This window comes from Thalassophryne amazonica, chromosome 15 (assembly GCF_902500255.1).
Source record: "Thalassophryne amazonica chromosome 15, fThaAma1.1, whole genome shotgun sequence".
NCBI classification, from domain to species: domain Eukaryota; kingdom Metazoa; phylum Chordata; class Actinopteri; order Batrachoidiformes; family Batrachoididae; genus Thalassophryne; species Thalassophryne amazonica.
Genome location: NC_047117.1, coordinates 10,147,567 through 10,163,958, shown reverse-complemented (window position 1 = coordinate 10,163,958; position 16,392 = coordinate 10,147,567). Strand labels below are relative to the sequence as shown.

The window sequence follows — 16,392 nt, the reverse complement described above, 5'->3', positions numbered from 1 at the left end:
TATTAAATAAAAATTCTGAATGGGTACTTGGAGCACATACCTCTGTCAAGATCTGTCACAAAAATACTTAAACAAAAAATTTAGTCATTGTTGACCCTTTTGCTGTATTAATTTCTATTCCACTGGATTGGTTCTAAATATTTTCTATTTCCATTTGTCAGCAATTCATTGTCAAACTGAATTATAATAAATAACTAATAAACAAAAATAAATAAAATAAAAATTTTGTGAAAGTTTCCTGGAACCACTTTACAATTAAATTACGATTACAATTATCTACTTTGGTTAAAATTACAGATTACATGAAAAAAATTAATGTTTGTAATCAAGTACGATTACAGATTGTGATTAATTACCCCATGTCCAAAGTATTGGAACACTTGGTATTTCCCACATTTTCATTTGTTTATGTCATTTCAAATGCCAAAAAAAATATGAAAATTTATAAAATTGTCTTCCTCAAATTCAAAGCAAATTGCTACTACTTGATATAAATTAATTAAAAATCTAAAAGTCAAGGTGATGGGTTGCATAAGTAAGTAATGGAACACTTTGCTATAATACTTGTAAATAATTAGTTTTATTGCCAGTTTTCTTCAGACAAATCAGGGGATGGATACATGAACATTTCCAAGTCACTGAATATGTCTTGACTTTATTTACATCAGTTATGAAGAAATGCAAACAGTAAGACACTCTCTGGTAAATCTGTGTGGAGTAGACAGTTCTCAAAAACTGAGTGACTGTGCAAGAAGAAGAAGAGTGAGGAAAGCCACCAAGACACCCAGACAACCCAGAAGAAGTTATAGGCTTCTGTGGCTCTGATTGAAGAAATTGTGCATGGTTTTGCATTTTCTATCCCCGGTTATACAGCTTCATGATGAAGTGGTACAGAGGAGGATTTTCTTTCATCTAAACATCAAATCTAGACTAGCCGGGTGCATGTCAGTCTTCGTGCCCCTCCCTGGAGGAATTTCATTAATCTAAAAACAACTTGGTGGGAAAATCCACACTTTTTGTCATATCACAGTGCACCGTAGGCGTTTACAAATTGGCCAATTTTCAATTATGACTCAGGAATTCTCGCACGTCTTCACTGAGGGTTTGGAAGTGATGGAACTGCATAAAGATGTTTTCTTTGTGGACGTGCAGTATGTGGTTGTGAGCGCAGCACTGGTCAATGTGGCAGCTTTCCTGCTCTCATAATTACTAGACAAGATGTCTTCCTTTTTTTAGCCAGTGAATGCAGTGAAATTCTGTAGGATTCACTCCAAAATGCAATGATTTCTATAAATAATTGGCCAATCTGACTGAGGTTTAACGTCAACAGTGATGCTGTTGCAGTTGGAAATTACTCCATTTAAATTTTTAACATTTAACTTTAGATTTGTTTGGACTTTCAAGCTTCACCTCTCCAGTAAAGTCGATAATCAATTCAGTTTCAAACGTTTATCCACCCTGACAATGACTGTGACCCTCCAGTAATCAGAGACCAGTGATGTAGATGCTGTGGGTGGGGTCTGACCCAAAGCTCACCCAATTTAAAGCCATTCATCTTGAGAGAGGCGAACAGCACCACAGCAGAACGCCGCCGCTGTCTCCTTCACTCTGTCAGCCTTGAATGACTGCAGCGCATCCGACACAAAGAACCGGAATGATGGAGATGATGGAGAGGAAATGGGTCAGAACAGACTCTGAGCATGAATCTTGTGCTGTGATGCTGCCAAACTGACACATTCCACTCATTCTGGACTCTTCTTTTTATTCCATTGCTGTTGTCAGTTTTCAAACCGCTCGAACTCCTTGCTGTCAGGAGCTGAAGAGCATAACGACTGTGCAGGAAAGTGACGCTTCCATCTCATTCATATCTATATACACATTTAAAAAAGATGTCAGGGTGCTGCCATACAAGGCGCCCACTACACACCAGGAGCAACTAGGGGATGAAGGACCTTGCCCAAGGGCCCTTAGTGATTTTCCGGTCAGGCTGGGATTTGAACCGAGGATCCTCTGGTCTGAATCCCAACACTTAACCACTAGACCAGAGGTGCCCAAATTCGGTCCTCAAGATCTACCTTCCTGACACTCTTAGTTGTCTCCCTGTTCCAACACACCTGAATCCAATGAAAGACTCGTTAGCAGGCATTTAAGGATCCTTTCATTGGATTCAAGTGTGTTGGAACAGGGAGACAACTAAGAGTGTCAGGAAGGTAGATCTCAAGGACTGGACTTGGGCACCTCTGCACCAGACCATCACCTCCCCTCCACTAGACCATCATCTCCCTGTGTCCTTGGAACCAGTGTGAAGTTTGCACCAGATCTGATGTTCGAATGTGGCTTCAAAACAAGAGCGCCCCCTGTCTGCACAAATCCAATTTTTCACATTATGTGGATCACAATTTATGAAACGACAATTTTTAAATTGTCTAAACTTTCCCAATAGCTCACAATGCTACTTTTAACACCAATAACCCATATTAGAAATTGAATTCTGAGGACATGCAACGACAAACATGGTGAGAAACCTTTTCCGCTTGTTTAACAGCATGTTTCCAAGCCAGAATGGAACATGTACCATGGTGAGAAAAGTTTGGGAACAACTTCCCAGTGTTATATTCGGAAGCTCTGTGAACCAAACGTGGCACTGTTGGTCCTAAATGGAACATTCTCGTGGACATATCTCCTTATCAGAGTCCTGAGCCCAAACACGCCAGCCTGGTCCCGTCTGAGTACTTCCTGCTCCAGTCACATGTGGAATCCTTTAGGACGCCTTGAAGCAGGAATTGTGTGCAAACCGTGTAATGTCGTCCCTGCCTCTAATGCCTCGTACACCTGTTGCTATAACTACAACCCCTGGCAAAAATTATGGAATCACTGGCCTCGGAGGATGTTCATTCAGTTGTTTAATTTTGTAGAAAAAAAGCAGATCACAGACATGACACAAAACTAAAGTCATTTCAAATGGCAACTTTCTGGCTTTAAGAAACACTATAAGAAATCAAGAAAAAAAAGATTGTGGTAGTCAGTAACGGTTACTTTTTTAGACCAAGCAGAGGAAAAAAAATATGGACTCACTCAATTCTGAGGAATAAATTATGGAATCACCCTGTAAATTTTCATCCCCAAAACTAACACCTGCATCAAATCACATCTGCTTGTTAGTCTGCATCTAAAAAGGAGTGATCACACCTTGGAGAGCTGTTGCACCAAGTGGACTGACATGAATCATGGCTACAACACGAGAGATGTCAGTTGAAACAAAGGAGAGGATTATCAAACTCTTAAAAGAGGGTAAATCATCACGCAATGTTGCAAAAGATGTTGGTTGTTCACAGTCAGCTGTGTCTAAACTCTGGACCAAATACAAACAACATGGGAAGGTTGTTAAAGGCAAACATACTGGTAGACCAAGGAAGACATCAAAGCGTCAAGACAGAAAACCTAAAGCAATATGTCTCAAAAATCGAAAATGCACAACAAAACAAATGAGGAACGAATGGGAGGAAACTGGAGTCAACGTCTGTGACCGAACTGTAAGAAACCGCCTAAAGGAAATGGGATTTACATACAGAAAAGCTAAACGAAAGCCATCATTAACACCTAAACAGAAAAAAACAAGGTTACAATGGGCTAAGGAAAAGCAATCGTGGACTGTGGATGACTGGATGAAAGTCATATTCAGTGATGAATCTCGAATCTGCATTGGGCAAGGTGATGATCCTGGAACTTTTGTTTGGTGCCATTCCAATGAGATTTATAAAGATGACTGCCTGAAGACAACATGTAAATTTCCACAGTCATTGATGATATGGGGCTGCATGTCATGTAAAGGCACTGGGGAGATGGCTGTCATTACATCATCAATAAATGCACAAGTTTACGTTGATATTTTGGACACTTTTCTGATGTTTAAGGATGATGAAATCATTTTTCAAGAAGATAATGCATCTTGCCATAGAGCAAAAACTGTGAAACATTCCTTGCAAAAAGACACATAGGGTCAATTTCATGACATAGGGTTAATGTCAACGAGCAGATGTGATTTGATGCAGGTGTTAGTTTTGAGGATGGAAATTTACAGGGTGATTCCATAATTTATTCCTCAGAATTGAGTGAGTCCATATTTTTTTTCCTCTGCTTGGTCTAAAAAAAGTAACCGTTACTGACTGCCACAATCTTTTTTTCTTGATTTCTTATAGTGTTTCTTAAAGCCAGAAAGTTGCCATTTGAAATGACTTTAGTTTTGTGTCATGTCTGTGATCTGCTTTTTTTTCTACAAAATTAAACAACTGAATGAACATCCTCTGAGGCCGGTGATTCCATAATTTTTGCCAGGGGTTGTATTTGCGCACACAAGCGCCTGAAAGACAGAGTGTGCGCTGTGCAAACCCATCGCACCTTCGCGGCAAGTGTCGGCCAAATTCCAGGTGACATGCATGAACACCTAACACCACTCGCATGGCACTTAGAAAAAAGTGTGGCCCATCGCACTCTTGGCACAACAACAGACTGTCACTGTCGTACTGCTGTGAAATTTGTCTAAGTTCCCCACAAGTGTGACTTTGCAAACACACTCTGACACGTGGGTGTGTGCACTCCACTCACAGGAGGCGTGGCTTCCAACAGAAGCAGCTGTGGTGATCTGTCATTCTGGACATTCCAGCAACACACCTAATGTGTTTGGACAGTTATGGACTAACAACTGTCCACTGTGAGGCGCGTGTGTCTGATTGCTGTATTTACATGGACATAAATAAAAACATACAAGGTCTGTCAATAAAGTATCGTACCTTTTTATTTTTTTCAAAAACTATATGGATTTAATTCATATGTTTTTACGTCAGACATGCTTGAACCCTCATGCGCATGCGTGAGTTTTTCCACGCCTGTCGGTGACGTCATTTGCCTGTGAGCACGTTGGGACGTGTCTATCTCAGCTTTCAGTGCTTACCAGTCGAGTGAGTATAAGAGAAATTGTGGAGAGCTGGACATGTCCAACTTGTCCTCTAACACTCCGAAACAGAGGTGTTCCTTTGTCTCGCTTCATCAGCGAATCGGTCGTGACGCACGAAGCCTCCGTACAGCTTTCCATGACAAAATCTCTTGTTAAAAGTGAAATCTGCGGGAAAATGGCTGATGTCCAGCTCTTATGATAACCAGAGAAAGAGCACACGACGGTCTCGTATCCACAGAGCCATCAGCTTAAAAATGATCCAGTGGTTTGTGCCTCGTCGTCGCAGCTCGGAGCGAGGTGCGCCGACCGTCCTTAAAGCGGTCCTGAAAGCTGTAGTAAAAGTCCTTATTCTCTGTGAAGCCCGTAAAATTTTCACCGAAAGCCAGATAAATTTTTCGAATGGTTTCCAGGTGCCAGTCTCTAACAGCTTCTGAAAAAATTCTGATGGAAAAAAAGTCCTTTTCATTCCACCATTTCCAGACAATGAAAATCCGACGAGGGGGCGGGACCACTCCTTCCCAAGGCGTGCTCACAGGCGAATGACGTCACCGACAGGCGTGGAAAAACTCACGCATGCGCACGAGGGTTCAAGCATGTCTAACGTAAAAACATATGAATGAAATCCATATAGTTTTTGAAAAAAATAAAAAGGTACGATACTTTATTGACAGACCTCGTATATCACCGTGGTGGTAACAAGTTGCAGCCAGCGAGCGCATGCACGGAGTGGACACTCACACCGGGTTCATGCATGCCTGCCCATTGGCGCGATGTTTCGTGTGTGATGATCCAAACTTTGCAGTATGTGTGAAGGGGCCCTTAGAGATGGTGAGTTTCAGCAGACAAAAAAAAAAAGATGAAACAAACTGTGAAAAAGGAACAAGGACTCAGGACAGTTTGAGGGCACCGAGTCACTCCTAATAACGTTAAAATGTTCTTTCGCTGCAACTGGCGAAACTGAAAATGGTGCAAGTTTTATATTTTGCATCACGAGTTACACAACATCATGGTGGAGAAAAGCAGAGAAGAGTTTTCTTAAAGACTTGAAAGTTCAGCTACAGTTTGCTGGAAGGTGCACAAGTGACTTGAGCTTCAATCTGATCTGTTTTCTTGGATGAAAGTCCTTATGTCTGCCACTCCATGTCGACTGGCAACAGACCAAATTCCCCATGTCTCCAATCACATCTGAGGAAAAATCAGAGGTGTCTTGGTGGCTCCCCATCATTTTGGTGTGATTTTTATTTCATTCATATGATTTGTACATTTGTTTTCAGTTTGAGTTTGAAGAACAATCGTAGAAATTTTAATATAGAGAAGCACAATTACGTCAGAGAGGTGTGACCACGTGTTGCCACATCACCACACTGCTGTACTGCTCCAATCCTGGATAGCAACCACCCAGGCAGACACCCGGCCCATCCCCACCTTTTTAAAAGCATCCATGTACCCCTGCCAGGTGAAGCGTGGGCATTTCCTTGGTCTTCTCCAACTGCTGGGGTCCTCAACACTCACACCTACCTGTTGGATCAGGTCCAGAGAACTACACGCCATGGCCAATATATTGTTCCCTCACAATTTAGGTGATTCTCCTCAACTGAGACTCCCAAAGCAACCATTCAGTTTACAGTCATTCCAGTGGCACAAGACATCTATTGTTTGCCTTTGGCCACTGATTAGTCTACACGTCTCACAATCCTATCAGACCCGAAGCACCTAAAAACCTGCACCTTCACTCTCCTGCAATGAGGTCTCCATCACCAAACACCTCTGACCTCATGACTCCAGGAGCTCCAACCAGGCGACTCTCAATCTGAAAGACTGAGGACTCAGAGACATGTCTGTCACTGAGAAGAGAATGTTTGTACAAGTTCAACACTTGATTTCCACCTACAGAATATTAAGAATTCATCAAGCAGCCTGATTAACAAACAGCAGCACCAGCCTGCTGCTTTGGATCTGCAACAGTGACAAAACCATCACAATGATGAGAACAATCCCAGACAGATCTCCAATATCCTGCAGGTTATGTGATTCCCCTCTGTGAGGAAACAGGTTTTTGCTTTTTGGGGGTTTTTTTTTTTTGAACGTGTGTGTGTGTGTGGTCCATAAACTGTACACATAGATGTGCTTTTCTGGTCCATCAGGCGTGGTGATGAAATACTCCGTGGCCTTGTCACTTCTTCCCTTCCTCCAATTCTTTTGCCGCTCCCTTTGATTCTTGCCAAATTGTTGTGTGCTGATAAAGTGTTTCTCCACAAAACTGTTACCACACAGCTGGTGCACAACACAAAACACTTAACTTGCAGAGCAGAAAGCCAGACAGCTGACAGCAGTTGGGGAAATACGAGTGAGTGTGAAAACGGGGGCTGCTGAGCAGTTTGAGCAGTGGAACATTTGATTCAACAGATCGTCCACCCCGATTGTTCGTTGTTTCAGTTGGGAGACTTTAATCGCCTCTGCAGAAACAATTTGGAGGCACTGAACAAGTTAATTGTTTTTATTCCACTGATGAATCATCAGGAAGCTCTGGCGAACCTCTGTGTGTGTGTGTGTGTGTGTGTGTGTGTGTGTGTGTGTGTGTGTGTGTGTGTGTGTGTGTGTGTGTGTGTGTGTGTGTGTGTGTGTGTGTGTGTGTGTGTGTGTGTGTGTGAGTGAGTACATGAACTACATTAACCTGCGGTGATGTAAAATACCGGTGCACAACTGAAATTACTTTTGTAATTTTGAAGATATTACTTTGAAGTGAATCAAATCACAAGCAAAATGTTGGACTTTTACTCATCCAATCAGCGGCGGCCCCTGGGTGAGGCTTGATGGGGCTGTAGTCCCACCATAACCTCTCCAGAAAATTTATATTAGCTTTTCAAAACTTTGCTTTTGGCCTCAGTTTGTCATCACTACGATTTTGACTAATCCGGTCTACTGGTGCCTCTAATGACGATTGCAGCTATGAGATATTGTTCATGCACTTAGACAAACGCATAAAGTTCACAATTTCAATTTATTTCATTTATATAGTGCCAAATCACAATAAACTTGCGCTTCACACAAGTAAGGTCTCACCTTACCCACCCCGAGAGCAAGCACACACATTCAAAAAAATGGCTCATTGGATGAACTCAATTCAATTATGTCCAGGATTTCCATCTAACAAATACAACTAGCCTCAACTCAATAAAGCACATCCATGCAAGATCATTTAATTTAGTTGAGACTACATATATTTATTAGATGGAAATCCAATCCAATGAGTCAGTTTTCAACATTGGTAAGGAAAAACTCCCTCTGATTTGAGGAAGAAACCTCAAGCAGACCAGACTCAAAGCAGTGACCCGCTGCTTGGGCCATGCTACCGACACAGTTGACAATACGATTGTATAGGAAATTTTGAGAGTCCATGCATGAGTTCACACCACTCATAACTCGAGATGCTTTTCTTTTTTGTTTGTTTGTTTGTTTTGACATCATTCTATTTACTTTGCTATGACATGATTATAATGTCTGACAAGTACATGCAGTGTACAGAGGATGTGATGGATCCTGCATAATCTTTTTAGCCAACCTAGTCAGATCTCAAAGAGACCGGAAGCCAATGAAGGGACGCCAAAGTAGGTGTAATGTGGTCAAACCTTCTGCTTCGTGTCAAAAGTCTGGCAGCAGCATTTTGAACCAGTTGGAGACCCCTAATGCTGGACTGCGTTAAACCAGAAAACAGAGCATTGCAATAGTCCAATGTGGAAGAGATGAATGCATGTTTCAGAGTCTCAGCATCAGCGATAGATAGGATGGGATGAATCTTCCCTGTATTTCACAGATGGAAGAAAGCAGTCCTCGTAATATCTCTAGAGGTCAAAAGACAACGTAGGATCAAAAATTACCCCAAGGTTACTCACTTTGTCTGTATGACGTATATATAAGACACGAACCTAAGCTAAGCAATAGCTGGTCAAATTGATGCTAATGTTTTGCTGAACCAAGAAGCATTTTTCAATCTTATCAGAGTTTAAAAGTAGAAAGTTACTAGACATCCAACTTCTCAGTGCTGCAAGGCAGTCTTCTAAAGATTTTATGTGGACAAGATTACCAGCAGTACATATACAGTTGAGTATCAAATAAGGCAATCCCAAAATGCCGCAGTATATGCCCAAGGGGCGCTACATACAGGAAGAAAAGCAGAGGGCCTAAGGCAGATCCCTGTGGAACCCCAAACTTCATCTCACTAAGAGTAGAAGTAGTGTTACTCTACAAAACACAGTGAGAATGACTGGACAGATATGACATCAACCACATAAGGGCATTCTCAACATTTTTTCATTTGATACATGTTGGTCTTTGAAGCAAAGGTATTGGTAGTAGAGTGGATAACATAGCTTTCTTCCAAGCAGCTGACCTGAGTTTGATTCCCAGCCAATGCAAATGCTACTTCATGCTTTTATTCTCAACATTTTTCATTTTGTATATGCAGTTTTTTGAAGCAAAGGCATTGGTAATGTAGTAATTAACATAGCTGCCTTCCAAGCAGTTGACCTGGGTTCAATTCCCAGCCAATGCATATGCTTATTCTCAACATTATTTCATTGACCTGGGTTCAATTCCCGTGCTTCATGCTTTTATTCTCAACATTTTTTTTCATTTGATACATGTTGGCCTTTGAAGCAAAGGCATTGGTAGTAGAGTGGTAGCCGCCTTCCAAACAGTTGTCCTGGGTTCAGTTCCCAGCCAATGCAGGTGCAACTTCATGCTTTTATTTTCAACATTTTTTCATTGGCCTGGGTTTGAGTCCCATCCAACACATTAACTACTTCAATGCTTTTAATCTTAACATTTTTTAATTTGATACATGTTGTCTTTGAAGCAAAGGCATTGGTAGTAGAGTAGTTAACATAGCTGCCTTCCAAGCAGTTGACCTGGCTTCAATTCCCAGCTGATGCATATGCGACTTCGTGCTTTTATTCTCAACATTATTTCATCGAACTGGCTTCAATTCCCATCCAATGCATATGCGAATTCATGCTTTTATTCTCAACATTTTTTCATTTGACACATGTTGGTCTTTGAAGCAAAGGCAATGGTAGCAGAGTGGTTAACATAACTGTCTTAGCATTATTATTTTAAGTCCAATTTTCACAAGGCTGTCTTGTGACGAAAATTCGGTATACTATTCGCAAGGCAGTGCCCTGGTGGTGAAATTGGGAACTACAGTTGTAAACAGAACAGTCAATGCTGATCTCTGTATCCACATTGAAATAGTCTTTAAACTCTTATTTCTTGACTGATTTTGCTTATTTATTATTCAAATCATATGTATTCAAGGGTGCTCATCTATTTTGTTGTTGTTTTGTGTGTGAATGGTATCCTTTATCATGAAAAATGACCTGCAAATACACACATATAAGGTCTGTTGTAGCACTGCAGAAGCTGTCAGCTCTGACTAACGCAGCAAAACACGATGTATTCAAAGCTACTCTATGATTCTGTTTGTGTCTTTAAAGTAAAAATGTCCATAAACAAACGACATGTTGTGCAGTACTTGAATTCAGGTCACATCAACCAGCTCTGTGTTTGAATCTGTTGCTGATATAATTGATGATGACTTCTCATACATCTGTACATACTTGCAGGTTTAGTGCGCCATCCATCCGTCTTCTATACCCACTAGATCCAGCGGTCACCGGAGGGGTTGGAGCCTATCCCAGCAGTCATAGAGGGTGATCCAGGGTGCATGTTGTCTGTATGTCGCAGGGCCAAATAGACAAACACTTTCACACCCGCACACACACCTACAGACAATTTTAAAGTTTCCAGTCCACCTAACCTGCATGTCTTTGGCTGTGGGAAGAAGCCAAAGCACTCGGAGGGAACCCACGCAGACATGAGGAGAACATGCTTACTCTACACAGAAAGGCTACAGGTGGGAACTTTATTGCTGTGAGGCTATAGGGCTAACCACTAAGCCACCATGCTGCCGCCACCAGGGTCTTTCCTTGCAATAAGCAGATCAAAAAATATCCATCCGCTGACTTGTGTATCCCTAATATTGTACGGCAGCAATGTATCACAAGTTTTGGATACTGAACTCAATTTTACAACTCAACTCAACGTGTAAAGTTGAGTTCAACATCCAAAACTTGTAAGAGCTCTTTATGTTAAAGAGAGGTAGCAAGTGGACATAACTAAATGAGGCTGCAATGTTTTAGAGCGTACAAGGTAGCAGTGAACCTGGCTACAAAAAATGAAACGTGCCCACTACCACACATTGAAGAGGTTCTGGCAGCATTGTGTGGTGGGAAGATATTCTCCAAAAAATCGACCTGGCAGCCGCTTATCAACAAGTCCTGGATGAGGAGTCAAAAAAGTATACTGTGAACACTCATAAAGGACTATTTGTATACAGTTGGCTTTGATTTGGCATTAATTCTGCTGTCAGTATTTTCCAAAGGATCATGGAAAACCTGATGAAAGGCCTCAACGTTACCGCCGTACACATTTAGTCACGTCCCTCATGATGCAAAGCAAGGCTGGAGTGTTGCTCTTATGTATAAATCTAGATTTAGCTTATTAGCTGTTGGTGGTCACAAATATAACTCGTTTGAGCATCTGATTCCCCACTCTGCCCATGATGCTACATATTGCCAAAGTCAGAAGAAGAAAAATCACCTGTATTTTGTCACTGTATATAGGCCTCCTGGCCCATACTCTGAATTCTTAGATGAATTTGGTGAGTTCATCTCTAACTTGTCAACTAGTGCAGATAACATTCTGATTATTGGTGACTTTAACATTCATATAAATAATCCTTCTGATCCCCTGTGCAAATCATTTATGGAAATTGTGAATGCATTAGGATTTCAGCAATGCATTCAGGACTGGACAAACATTAGTGGAAATACCCTGGATTTGGTTCTCGCATGTAGTATTGCTGTCACGAATATTGACATCATGCCTCTTGTATCGGTGGTCTCTGACCACTCACTTATTAGGTTTACAGTTTCACTCTCCTGTTTAGTGGAACAACAACCTTATTTATCATTACGGTGATGCATCAACTCCTCAACTATGACTGAACTCGAAGCTAAACTACCTGATATCTTAGTTTCACATTTGGTAAATGCCTGATCAGTAGACAGTCACGTGGATAGTTTAAACTCAGCGTTCAAAACTACACTTGACATGATTGCGCCATCTTTGTTAAAACCACGCTCCACCCAAAACACAATCACCTTGGTTCAATGATTACTTGCGTGACCTCAAGCAAAAGGCTAGAGGTCTAGAACGGAAATGACATAGTTCAAAATTTGAAGTATTCCGTGTTGCGTGGCGTGATGCTATCTCAGACTATAAGCATGCCCTACTGGCTACAAAGCGGACCTTTTACTCTGATTTGATCAACAAAAACAAGCATAACTCAAAGTTCTTGTTCAACACGGTGGCAACCCATACATGGACAACCACCTGTAAGTCGCTCTCCTTTTGCAGCACAAGATTTCCTGGATTACTTTGAAGAAAAAATAGAAGAGAGTAGGTTAAACAAAATCTCAGCATGCCTTAACCCAGCCACTACACCCTGCTATTGTGGTGTGTGCCGTTAGTGAGGTATTACCTAGATTTACAGAATTTGATCGTATCTCACTAGGTGTGCTGACAAAACTCATAATGTCTACTAAAAGCACAACCTGTTTATTTGATCCTATACCAACAAAACTGTTTAAGGACCTGTGGCCCACTCTTGGGCTGACTGTGCTGGAAATGATTAATCTCTCATTAACCTCTGGATCTGTTCCTAAATGTTTCAAATCTGCAGTGATTAAACCATTTCTTAAGAAATCTAATCTTGACCCCAGTGTATTGAAAAACTATAGGCCAATATCAAATCTATTATTTTTCTCTAAAATTCTGGAAAAAGTGGTGTCACAGCAGTTCATGTACTATCTTACTGAGAATAATCTTTCTGAGCCACTGCTGTCTGCTTTTAGAAAATATCATTCCACAGAGACGGCTCTCACTAAAGTGATGAATGATCTTTCGCTTGCAATGGATTCAGACACCACTACGGTTCTGTTGCTGTTAGATCTCAGTGCTGCATTTGATACCGTGTATCATAATATTCTACTCGATAGGCTGGAGAATCATTTTTGGATTACTGGGAGTGCCCTTGCATGGTTGATGTCATACCTCACTAGTTGTTCTGTGTTTTGTACAATAACACTACATCTAACCTTAGTGACATGAAATTTGGGATTCCACAGGGATCCATCTTAGGCCCCCTGCTTTTCTCTCTTTATATAGCACCCCTTGGGCACATATTACGGCGTTTTGGGATTACCTTTCACTGCTATGCTGAAGATACTCAGTTATACATGCTGATAATGGCTGGTAATCTCATCCACACAAAATCTTTAGAAGATTGCCTTGCATCAGGGAGAAGCTGGATGTCTAGCAACTTCCTGCTTTTAAACTCTGATAAGACTGAAATGATGGTTCTTGGTCCAGTGAGACATCTGCATCAATTTGACCAGTTAACGCTTAGCTTAGGCTCGTGTGTCATACATCACACTGACAAAGTGAGGAACCTTGGGGTATTTTTTGATCCTACGTTGTCCTTTGACCTCCACATTCGAAGCATTATGAGGACTGCTTTCTTCCACCTGCGAAATATAGCGAAGATTCATCCCATCCTGTCTATGGTTGATGCTGAGACTCTGATCCATGCGTTTATCTCTTCTAGATTGGACTACTGCAATGTTCTATTTTCTGGTTTATCGCAATTGGTACAAAATGCTGCTGCCAGACTTTTGACACAAAGCAGAAAGTTCGACCACATTACACCCATTTTGGCATCTCTTCACTGGCTTCCTGTCCCTGTGAGATCAGATTTTAAGGTTCTGCTACTAGCCTATAACATTGTTCAGACTGGCACCTTTCTACTTAGCTGACCTAATTAAACCCTACATTGTGTCTCTAGGGTGAATTAAAAGTTTGTGGGTCATAGAGCTTTCTCTTATCGTGCCCTTGTTCTGAGGAATGATCTCTCTGCATCAATAAAATTCTGATTCTGTAGAGACTTTCAAGTCCAGACTTAAGACACACTTATTTTCCCTTTCGTATGGATAGCATACTGGCATAGTATGTTACTATTCTTTTTACTCTTTTAATTAATTTTATTAGGAAATGGAGCAGACCGCTGCTTCAACTTGATCTAAATTCTGGGGCTAGTTTTTGTTGCTTAATGCTGACAAATTACACTGTATTTGTTGCTTTTCTGATGCCTGAGTCTATTTTTTTTTTCTTTTCTCTCTGTTTGAGGTGCGGCTCCAGAGATGGGTGTGGTATCTGTTACGGAAACCAACCTGTCCAGTGCAATGGCAAGTTTGTTTTGTGAATTGTTTTGTAATTTATGTCAGTAGTATGGCCAAAGCAGAGGGTCACCCCTGTGAGTCTGGTCTGCTTGAGGTTTCTTCCTCAGAGGGAGTTTTTCCTAACCACTGTTGCCTGTGTGCTTCCTCTGAGGGTTAGAAGGTTAGACCTTACTTGTGTGAAGCGCCTTGAGGCAACTTTGTAGTGATTTGGCGCTATATAAGTGAAACTGAGAAAACGTTGTGGTCTACTTGGATGATCTACTTGTGATAAAGCCGAGCATCTGATGAACCTGGACAGAGTTCTACAGCAGCTACAAGAAAATGGCCTGAGAGTGAAAAAGTCAAAGTGGGACTTTGGAAAAACACAAATTGAGTATCTCGTTGTTATGTTGTCCCAAGAGATCTGACAGACAAAGTGTTTAAACGTGTGCATCGCCTTGTTATTCAAGTACACCACAACGTACGTTTATAAAAATGTCCAATTATGACCTCTACAAATGGAGGGACTGTGTATAAAAGGGCCTGAAATTCCTTAATTTTGAATATGATACTTTTGTTAAATTCTTTGAATTATAGATGAAGGTTTTTACTTCAAAAACATCTTGTCATTTCAGTTCCAACAAGGTGATGGACAAGCAGAATTATAGTGGGTCAGTGTCCAAATACTCATGCACACAACAACAAATTACACATTTGAATCTGACAACACAAATTCGTCTTCATCAAAATAGATTGAACATACATATTACAATAATCTCTTTATATATTTCTAGTTTTTTTGTTTGTTTGTTTGTTTGTTTTTTTTAACCATGAAAGACAGTGAGCGGAGCACACACATGAACTTAAACCCTAAATGTGAACATGTGAATGAATGAATGAATGAATTTATTTGGCACACAAATCAACAATAACAAAAGCTCATAACAAAACTAGAAGCACTCGGAGAGCGCAACCCTCAGCCAAGGCCATAGGGTCACTGGCGTCTCATGGAATACCCTTTTGGCAAAGAGACATTCCACGTCGTTTCATGCATCTACCGTCATGTTTCAGATTCAGTGGTTAAACCCTTAGATCTTCAGCAAATGTATTTATAAAGAGAAACTGCATGAAGTACACATTTTTTTTGTTTTCTAATAAGTTTAATCAATGAGGAGAAACAAATGCTAAATTATTGTTGTGTCGTAATTTAATTTTTCGTCAGCCTTTGTCTTCATGAAGTTAGATGCAAAAATGTTGAAATTGGCCCTATCCTGCAATGATAAAGAATACTTAAAAAATTACTGGATCTGGATCGTGTTCTGGATCATTACCAAAATTTAATGACTTCTAAGTTAGGCCAAGATACACCCCTGGTAAAAATTTCATTGAAATCCGTTGAGGATTTTTTTGAGTAATCCTGCTAACAAACCAACCAACCAACCAACCAACAAACAAATGGACGCAACCGAAAACATAACCTCCTTGATGTAGGTAACAACTCAATAACAAACGCGTGTGACCAAAAGGGTGAGGGCAGAAGCAAAGCTTCTAAATATCCACCACTTATATGATAAAGACAAGAAATTTATATATATACATGCATACTTACCTACGTATACACACATACACACACGCATGAGGACAAATACCTAAAAAGCTAATAACTGCAAGACAAACGTTCAGAACTGACAAGCAGGAAAATGACGAGCTCTTTTTTTCTCAAAGAAAAAAATTGAGTTTTATTTCATGGCTGTTCAGTGGTCTTCAGGTGAAGGTGGTGGAGTAATGGTGACTACCATTCCAGAGTGTCCCAGTGGTACACATGCCAGGGTCTTTCTTGGCCTTTTGCCGCCTATATGGGTGATATACTGGTTGCAGAACTCCATAACTCTGTCCACCACCTACAGAGGACAGACACCTCAGTTAGGACAAAGCACACAACTGAAAGACTTTGCTTATAGATGAAGGTCACATGTTATGAAGGCAATATTGCTGATCTGTCATCACAAACCTGGTCATTATTTCTATACACACAATCGGCCAAATGTTGAAAGCTATGCGGTTGAACTTTGTAATACTCAGACAGGTGGATTGCCTGATAAA

At 40.8% G+C, this 16,392-nt stretch overlaps 1 non-coding gene across 1 annotated transcript; it reads left to right on the top strand.

The window, feature by feature from the left end:
• Positions 1-9,434: 9,434 nt before the first annotated feature.
• On the top strand, positions 9,435-9,506 carry trnag-ucc. Its single transcript has one exon. It is a non-coding gene; the product is annotated as a tRNA-Gly (tRNA).
• Positions 9,507-16,392: the final 6,886 nt, after the last annotated feature.